Raw genomic sequence first — 11,068 nt, 5'->3', positions numbered from 1 at the left:
ATTCATTAAGGTTTGAAAAATGTACCAGGAGGAAATCCTCGCAATTGCACTAGAAAACTTGTCAATTAAGAGAGGGTGGAAAGTATGGTGGTAGAAAAGAATGTGGAACTTAGGCCAAAGGCCAAGTAATGGGAAGCATGAGGTCACTCAGCACTGAAATGGAAATTGACCTTCAGTAAGGTTTGAAAAATGTAACAGGAGGAAAACCTCGCAGTTGCACTAGGAAACAACTGTTAGTTATGGTGAAAAATAAGATGGTAGGAAAAGAATATGAAAGGAGGTACAGTAAAAAATACATGAGGGGAAGGGGCCGAAGGGACCCTGCAAAGACCCTTAAGTAATACCTTTCATAGATTACGATTCCTTAAGGTCGTACCTAATAAACGTGCATTTGTTAAACACGCTTTGAGCACGACAGGTTCTGTACCACTGCCGAGCTAAATTTGGTTGAAGAAAAAGTAAATAAAAGTTATTAATGAAAAGGGAAAAATGGGAGCTATAAAAAAAATTTAACAATGACTAATAATAAGTGACAACGTTCCAACGAATTTCATAGAACTGATAATCTTTTTGACAGGATAGTATGACGCCATTTTTCGAATTTTGAGATTGTAATTTTTTTGTTGAAAACAGATACTGCAATATTTTCAATAGTGATGCTGATTTAAACATTGAAACGCCCAGCCAAGTTTGAAAAATGACAGGGCACTTGGTGACAGATAACGGAATACCCAGTATTTGCCCTCGCAGTATATTAGCATATGTTAAGGGGAAAATATATTCCTGGTACGGGATCGGATTGACCGGGTTTTATGCAAATTTATTGCATCACAACGAAATACTAAATATATCCTACAGTCAGAGATTTGTGAAGCTTATATTTTAAAAAAATTTATTCGCCTTTAACGAAATAGAATAAGGCGTGGGCCCAACATCCAGCTTACTCGGGACACGTGCAAGATTTTCCCCTCACGCATAAGTTGGAAACATATTCCTAACTTTCGACGTAAATCAAAATGTGTTTAAATCTACGGTCAAATAGAGCCTTGGTTTTCACCACGAAAACTTAAAATAAATACGCTATATCTTATTAAGATTAATTGTTTTGAAGTGTTTAACATGCACATTATTAATTTTTTTAACATTTTCATTCTAATAAAATAAATCATAAAAAACATCCTATCCTAAAATGCCTGTATCTTTAACTTAATGTGAAACAACTTTTTCAGCCCTTTTTGAAGGCTCTTCCATAGATCTCCTACCCCCCACTCCAACAAGAAAAACAACAACAAAGTTTGTAGGCTTACTCCTGAGTAAGTGACAACAGGTAAAAATGCACTACAGTTTCTTCGGCGCATCGAGTTTTCTGTGCAACATATAATGTTGAATAAAACCATCAACTATGACTGGTAGCTCTTCAGTCACTCACCAGATCCGATAGAGTGAGGGTGCGTCCCATGCCTTCGGAAAGCGCTGCCAGTTGCACGATCCAAGGCTAACTTTAACCTTAAATAACTTTAAAACTACTTGGGCTAGAGGGTTGCAATTTGGTATGCTTAATGATTTGGTGGTGGATGATCAACATACCAATGTGTAGCCCTCTGGCCTCAGCAGTTTTTAAGATCTGAGGGCGGACAGACAATAATTTACTGTTACAGAAAACTATAAAATATGCACATAACATCAGTAAAAAAAAAAAAAAAAAAAAAGAAAAAAAAAAACACCACAACGTTTCTCATAAAGGCCCCCCCCGTAGGTGGGTAGTGCCGTCAGTTCACCTCACGGTTTGTACTGTAAACACAACTAAAGGTCTTTTGCAGCGTCCCTCCGACCCACACCCCTTTCATTCCTTTTACTGTACCTCCATTCATATTTCCTTTCTTCCATCTTGTTATCCTCAACCCTCTCATAACATTTATTTCATAGGGCAACTGCTCTGAGGTTTTTCTTACTGTTGACACCTTTGCAATCTCTCCGTTTCTTTCCTAGTGCTGAATGACCTCACAGCTCCCAGTGCTTGTCCTTTGGGCCTGAATTATATATATTCCATTCTCTGAAAAGACCAACCACTTAATTCGTATAAACCCGCCAGCCACCACACCCGGGGATGGTGACAACGCTAATGGTGTGAGAAAAAGGGGGTTAATGGTGCGGTGTATATTATGGCGCGTCTTTCATGTTTCTTTTTGTCGTGGAGTCTCTCATTTCCTCTCGTTTTTGGATGTTTATTAAAAACAAATCTTTAAAAGTTCATTTTCCTAATTCTGTGGTCCATTTTTCGTGCTGCAAGGACGTTATAGTCAATAAAACCGAATGGCATAACTTTTTAAATACACAGCTCCACATAAACTATTAACTGGATATGGAAAACTATGTCTCTTCTATCTCAAAAGTCAACCAATTGGAAAATAATATTGTATCACGTTTAATCCACTAAATATGTACTCAACATGGTAGAGTTGCTATGGTAACCATCTGTGTTCAGCAAATAGCCAAAAGGTTTCGGTAATAATTATATGGAAATTTAAATAAGAAATTGGCATAATCCAACCTCCTGCTTACTCGGGACGTGTGCAAGATTTTCCCCTCACACCTAAGTTGTAAACATTATAATCCTAACTAAATGTAAATTAAAAGTGCTAAATCTATGGTCGAATAGAGCCTTGCTTCACCAACGAAATTAAAATAAGTATGCTACATTTTATTATAAATAATTTTTCTGTAGTGTTTAACATGCACATTATTTACATCTTTATTCTAATGAATAATTCATAAATATCTTATCTTAAAATTCCTGCATCTTGAACTCAAAGCAAACACCTTTTTCAGACCTTTGCAGGCTCTTCCACAAACTTTTACTACCCATAACAAGAACAACAACATCAAAGTAGTTTGTAGGCTTTAATATATGTATATATATATATATATATATATATATATATATATATATATATATATATATATATATATATATGTGTGTGTGTGTGTGTGTGTGTGTGTGTGTATATATATATATATATATATATATATATATATAGTATATATATATATATATATATATATATATATATATATATATATATATAGTATATATCTACCCAAAGCAATACTCGTCATTGCTACGATCTCTCAACCATGAACATGATTCGTGATGAACCAAAGACACTAAGTCCCCTCCTTCATGTGATAACAATATTTTTAGGCTACACTGCCATAGGGCGAACGCTAATGAACGCTGGAATAGCGTTTTTTCTTAGTCTTGTACATTTAGGCTTAGATGACTATACTCTGTTTTTTTCATCTGTCCATCCGCCTGTGGTGTTTTTGTATGGTAACAACTGCGTCCCCGGGCGGGCCTTTAGATAGTTACGCTAATTGTAAGTTTTAGGTAAATAAAAGGATATCTGGGTGTACATTTGTAACTGAAAAGTGTTTTAATAATTTACTGTATGCGAATTACACCGTTAATATTCGAAATAGGATATTATTATAATCGTTGAATTGTAAGCTGAATGTAACTATTCTAAAGCCGGGACGCAGTGTTACCATACAAAACACCACAGCGGGTGGACAGGGGGGTGGGGAAAAAAAACAGAGTATAGGGGAAAGGGGTGGGGTGGGGGGAAAATGCGAGACAACTAAACTGGGCAACTTATAGTTATTTCACTTTTGTATACTCCATTTTCTCAATAGCAGCGCCGAGCTGTTACTCTCCTGTTATCGGCTCCATTGCCGTTTTTCAGAAGGGGAAACTTTGCCTCGGTGACTGAAGGGAGAAGTGGAGAATGGTGGAAGATAAAGGTATAATGAAGTTGATGATTTGGAATACCAAGATATAAAATGATCATGAAGATGAAGTGGAGAATGGTGGAAGAAAGAGCATAATGAAGATAATGATGTTTCAAGGCAATATAATGATCAAGAAGATAATAGGAAAAGATGAGAGCAAAAGAAGAGAAAAACATGTCATAATGATAAATATTACGATTGCAGAAGAAAAAGAACGATAATTTGTCTTTTTAAATTTCCAAAACTCACGTCCTAGGTTTCGTCAAAGTGCAACTAGGTTAAGTCAAGATGTATACCTAGGTTAAGTCCAGGTGTGCCTAGGTTTTGTCAAATTCTACCTGTGTTTTGTCAAGGTGTACCTAGGTTCAGTCCTATTCTTAGGTTTAGTCAAGGTGTTACCTATATTTAAAATTTTCTGTACCTAGGTTTCGTCAAAGTACACCTAGGTTTAGTCTTGTACCTAGGTTTTGTCAAGGTGTACCTAGGTTTAGCCTTGTACATAGGTTTCGTCAAGGTGTACCTAGGTTTAGTCCTGTACCTAGTTTTCGTCAAGGTGTACCAAGGTTTAGTCCTGTACGTAGAGGTGGTCAAGGTGTACCTAGGATTAGTCCCGTACCTAGGTTTAGTCAAGGTGTACCTGGGTTTAGTCCTGTACCTAGCTTTCTTCAAGGAGTACCTTGGTTTAGTCTTGTATCTATGTTTTGTCAGGGTGTACCTAAGTTTAATCCTGTACCTCGGTTTATTCGTGTACCTAGGTTTACCGTCGAGGTGTACCTAGGTGCAGATACGGCTGCAGTCTGCAATCACGACGATTAATTAATTTGGTTTTTTTATTGGGGATTTCTTCTGGATATGTGAAATGATTTGGTTTGGTACTTTTTATTCTATTTTGAATTTTTGTTTTTTTCCATTAATTTTCCCAAGTCTAACTTATTATAAAAAGGTTAAATACTGAAAATGGCCAAAGGGAAAGGGGAAAACATTGAACTTACATTTACCAATAGGGGGGGAATACGGGTTCTCATTTTTAAATATAATCTCAGCTACCTTTAGAAAGGCCAACAAGGATTCGGGAAAAATTTGGCCAAAGTGCGCAAAATAAATCTCGTTGTGCAAATAGCTAAATAAAAAGCAAATAGCCATAAAAAAAACAATGGAACAGGTGATGTGAACCCCCTGACATGTTATAAGAGAATAGATGGACGCAGCCGCAAAGAGAGAAAGAGAGAGAGAGAGAGGAATATTTGAAATTCTTGTCCCTTCCGTCAGATTTTACTCTTGACCAAAGTTATGAAGAATGGCTGGAGGCTATTACATAATTAACCTCCTCATTAAAAAAAAAAAAAAAACAAAAAAAAAAAAAAAAAAAAAAAAACACGAAGAGCCTTTGTTCACGGCGTATTTAAACGACTTTAGAAGGACTTTTTTTTTTATTCGCCCTTTTCATCTCGTCTTTCTTACATCTTAAAAGAGATCTTATTTTCTTCAGCAGCACTCTCATTGAGGTAACTTTTCCCTCATTCATCCATTAAATGCCTTCAGGATTTTTATACTTGGATTTCGTTTCTCTCTGTCTCTCTGTCTGTCTGTCTGTCTGTCTGTCTCTCTCTCTCTCTCTCTCTCTCTCTCTGTCTGTCTGTCTGTCTATCTCTCTGTCTCTCTCTTGCTAGTTAAAGATTTTTCATATATATATATATATATATATATATATATATATATATATATATATATATATCTATATATATATATATATACTAATCTGCAGTATGGATCCTCAAACATCAATTCAGGAATGCCGAAGACACATGATTGTTTTTAAGAGATTTATTCATAGAGAAACGTTTCGCACATGACTATGTGCATCATCAGTCTGAAAAATGACATAATAATAACATTAAAAATACTAAAAATACACAGGATTCTTAAAATGACAATTAAAAACATTAAAGACTAAAATTATAGGCAGAGTAAAACAACTGCTGTTACACCAACCTTCAGGTACAGAGGAAGAAGATAGAATGACCAAAAGAAGGAACTACAACCTCCAAAGACGACTATGCCAGATATAGTTGATTTTCAGAGGAGCAGCCACCGTTTAAACGATGGAACGAGTTCTTTTAATATATAATGACTCCTAAGGTCGTCAAATAATCTGCATCCTTCGAATATGCTAATATGGAAAAGTGCTGTTTGCTTGACCTCAATTTTACAATTATAGCATGAGTTTTTTTTATATTTAATTTGAATTTCTGGTCTGCTCAATCCCAAGGATTTAGTTTTTAGAATCATCAACAAACTTTTAACTAATTATTTTCATCCTGCCACACCGGTTTTTTTAATGTTCCGAAAAAAATCATGTATGCTTCAATTCCTTATATTTTTAACTCCAAATTTTCGCATAAATTGAAACAGATTATTGAAACTGAAATATCCGTGCATTAATTTAAAATTAATATCTAATAATCCCAGTAAAATTGGCTCTTTGTTTGGCTTCAAGGACCGTCTGCAGGCCCTCTGGCAGCCCTTCATGAGGTCCAATGTGGTATATAAGTTTACATGCCCAGGATGTCCTGATACTTATATTGGATCAACGAAGAGGTTGTTGCAGATGCGTTATTACAGTCACTTAGGGTTGAGTTTTAGAACGGGACAAAGATTGAGCAGACCAGAACATTCAAATAATAAAAAATCATGCTATTAATTGAAATAAAATTGAGGTCAAGAAACAGCACTTTTCCATATTAGCATATTCTAGGATGCAGATTATTTGACGACCTTAGAGTCATTATATATTAAAAGACTCGTTCATCGTTAAACGGTGGCTGCTCCTCTGCTCACTATATCTGGCATAGTCGTCTTTGGAGGTTGTAGTTCCTTCTTTGGTCATTCTATCTTCTTCCTCTGTACCTGAAGGTTGGTGTGCAGCAGTTGTTTTTACTTTGCCTATAATTTTAGTCCTTTTAATGTTTTTAATTGTCATTTTAAGAATCCTGTGTATTTTAGTATTTTTAATGTTATTATTATGTCAGTTTTTCAGACTGATGATGCACATAGTCATGTGCGAAACGTTTTCTCTATGAATAAATCTCTTAAAAACAATCATGTGTCCTTCGGCATTCCTGAATTGATATATATATATATATATATATATATATATATATATATATATATATATATATATATATATATATATATATATATATATATATATCGAGTGATTTCCCTCGTTCTTGAGGTTGCCAAATTATATTTCCTCCAAGATATCCTCGGTCTAAATATTTTCCTACATAATTATTAAGTAAATGCTTTGAGATTATTATAATAAGAGCTTGATGGCGCGTGCTACACGCACTGGAACCCGGAGCTGCTGTTTCCCCTACCCTACGATCGCCTAACTGTCCCGTCCCTACCAGGGCCGGACACAGGTTTGCAGGAGGAGGGTGGATGTCTCCCCTACCCTCCCAATCCCATATCTACCCTGCCATCACCCAGGGCGGGCAAACAGGTTTGTAGGAGGAGGGTAGATGTCTCGCCTACCCACCTGTTCCCCTAACTGTCCTACCCTCACCCAGGACGGACAAACAGCTTTGCATGAGGAATAGTAGATGCCTCTCCTACCCTCCCAAAGTCTGCATACCCTACCCTGCCATCACCTGGGGCTAGACGAACAGGTTTGTTGGGCAGGAAGGAGGGGTGGATGGGTCTCGCCTACCCTCCCATCCCCCTACCCACCCTAACCCACCCACCCGGTGCGGACAAACTGGTTTACAGGGGGTGGGTGGCTGTGTCATGGCTCCCCTACTGTCACCCGGGGGAGACAAAAAGAAAAAGTCCACCCGGATTTTATTGTAAATATATTAATTTTTAAGTAGTTTGGTCATCAACGGTTCTATTCGTCAAAAATATAATTTGTTCAAAACGGGTTTTTGCTAATTTTTTTTATTATTATAATATTCTCTTTATCACGTAATTGAATAACCTTTAAACTTTAATGATTAAAGGTCCAAGGCCCGTGACAGATATAAAACATCAATTTCACTGCAAGAAACGGCAATATATACCGAGGGAAACACCTACTATTATCCGGGCTTCTTAAAATTCATCTAAAAAAATCCGATCGCCATAAAAAAAAATAATAAATCCCAGGTCATTCCAAACGAGCATGAATAAAGAAGAATAAAACTAAAAATGGAGTTCTATATAAAAACTCTCCTTTCAGACATGAAGCTTCGGATTTATTTTAACCAAACTGAAACCATATATATTCAAAAATAAAACTTTATTCGGGGACAAAAGTTTAGTCAATTTTTTTTTTTCTCTAATCTAACTTTTTTTTTAATACTTGGTAACCAACTGCAAAAGGGAGGGTTATTTCATGGAGGTATATGTATATATATATATATATATATATATATATATATATATATATATATATATATATATATAATATATATATACATATACCTCAATATATATATACATATATATATATATATATATATATATATATATATATATATATATATATATGTATATCTATATGCGTGTGTGTGTGTCATCTTTACTAATGTATATATAATAATAATAATAATCTTTAAATGATATTAAATAATAGCTTGAAGAATATAACCCTAAAATAAGGCTTAACATTTCCACGCGAGATAACCTGATCGAACGTAAGAAAGCATAATATGAATTATTCTCTACTCTCTTTCTTCGGAACTATGACGCCGTGCCACCATTCGGAAATGAGGGAAATTCTGGACTGTCAAGGAAATGAAGCAGGAAATGTGGTTGGAAATGGAATGAAACAGGGTACATTATTCCTGAACTGTAACCTAGTGCCAGCCCTTCCCTCGAGAAGTGGGACGCCATATCTTGAAACCTAACCATAGAATAGTTTAGAAAATAGTCTCATTATGTTTCCCACACCTAAATTACCATATCAGCTACCTATACATTGACCATCCTAACCTAGATAAGTACGAAAGCTATGGACGAAAAAGAGTTTATTTCATTTCGGATGGAACAGGGTCCTTATTAGGGTACTTTTTTAATACTGCAAGATGAAAAAAAATATTAATTAATGTTAATTCATCCTAATCAAGCTTTAAGGCTTTGAAAAAATATTAATAGGGTTTTTATTTAAAAAAAAATAACTCTCAATTTGTCTGATTTCAAGTGAATCTGGATAACATTCAAGTTAATTTAAAGTGCTCTCGTCTCTCTCTCTCTCTCTCTCTCTCATCTCTCTCTCTCTCTCTCTCTCTCTCTCTTTCCTATCTAACTGTTTGTCTTTCAACGTTGAGAACTTCAATTTAAAGTTCTCTCTCTCTCTCTCTCTCCTCTCTCTCTCTCTAAATTCTCTCTCTCTCTCTCTCGTTCCGTTGAGACCTTCAATTTAAAGAACTCTCTTTCTCTCTCTCTATCGTTCAATATTGAGAATTTCTACTTAAGCACTCTCTCTCTCTCTCTCTCTCTCTCTCTCCTCTCTCTCTCTCTCTCTCCTGTCTGTCGTTCAATTCGCTGAGAACTTCAATATACAGTACTCTCTCTCTCTCTCTCTCTCTCTCTCCTGTCTGTCGTTCAATGTTGAGAACTCTGCTTCGCGATTGGAATCCACTTAGCAATTTTTCCCCGAAGCCTTCAGCAACGATCAAAAGAGGATCACAGGATTGAAACTTTAAGGGCCGATATCTTCATTTTTCACCAAACAAATTTACTTAGGGGATGAGAATTGTTTTCTCCAAAATCCCCCACCCCTCTATAAAAGGGGGGGGGGGGGGTGAGTTTTGTTCCAGTATTCAGCGGGCGAGTTTTCTATCAACTTTGACCGGCTCTTTCTAATTTCTGAAGTGCAAAGTAATTCTATGAGAGTTAATTTTTTAAAATTTTTTTAATTAACAGTCAATAATGTTTCTATTTGTTTTCATTTTCTTTCTTATACATACATACGTACATACATACATACATACATAGAAAGATTTTTTATGTCTAACGTGGAAGACACGACTGCACGCATACATACATACATAGAACGATTTTTTTATGCCTAACGGTAAGACACGACTGCGCTTATATATACATACAAACATACATATATACATACACAATACATACATACCCAAAACGATATTCTTATATTTATGGTTAAAGATAAGATACGACGAAGCCAAAATCAATATTAGAGAAGGAAAAAACTTAGTTGATTTCTAAAGCAAAAAATAAATAAATAAATAATATATGAAATAAAATAACTAATTTGGGAAGCAACCATAATAAATCCAAACGGTTAACTTGTGTTTTCCCCCTTTTCATGTTATATCCATTTGCGTCTTATATTTTCAAAGTCATAAAAGGATCAGATCTGAAATATACTATCTCGATCCGAGACACAAAATGACAGCGAATATTCGTCACATTTCCAAAAAATCTTCTGAGACGCAAACCCCTAATTTTTTTGACGCTCGAAAACTTCATTCCGCGTCTTCGAAGGTATTTGGGGACGAAAGTTTCATTTCCACGATGTTAAACAGTTTGTTTGATCGGATGGAAGCGATACCCACATTTTCCTTTTTTTTCAATTCCTTATCCCCTGGACGCACAAAAACCCTTCAATTAAACCATTTTCTATTTAAGTACTAACGTTATAAAGAACTTCGTTGCCTTTTGTTTTTCTCCTTAATTGAACATTTTGGGGGGGGACATTGTATTACTTCCGACTTCTGTTAGGAAAAAAAAAGTTCCTTTTTTTAATGTGATCATAATGGTCCGTTGTATTTCTTCGCTATTATACGGGGGACATGAATCGCCTTAAGAATTTAATAATGGATGACTCTGCTGGATATGAATATGTATAAATTTGGGGGTGAAAGATGCGACTCATGGATTCGAACCGTATCTCCTGACTCTTGTTAGCTCTTTAGTATAATCACTGTATTCGCTTCCAGTAGCGGAACTTCGCCCTCGTGGCACAACAGGAGAATGGCATTGTACATCATATCTGCAATTCTCATGACGAGAAAGAAACAGGTAAAAAACAAAAAAATTCCAAACAATAAAATAAATTAATAAATAAATAAAAAAATAAAAAAAGTTTTCTGTATAGCGTATATTGTATGAAACTCAGTTACTAACGGGGCGTGCTCAACTGCTCCCCAGATCAACTGAGAATAAAATTAATGATTTTATATCTTTATCATCTTTGAAAGAGAAAGGAGGGAGGGAGGGAGGGAGGTCCAGGTAGTTAAGACTTTAATCTTATTCAATTGAGAATGAG

This window comes from Macrobrachium nipponense, chromosome 10, assembly GCF_015104395.2.
Source record: "Macrobrachium nipponense isolate FS-2020 chromosome 10, ASM1510439v2, whole genome shotgun sequence".
Lineage (NCBI taxonomy): Eukaryota > Metazoa > Arthropoda > Malacostraca > Decapoda > Palaemonidae > Macrobrachium > Macrobrachium nipponense.
The sequence above is the reverse complement of the archived record's forward strand: the minus strand, read 5'-3'. Positions refer to the sequence as shown.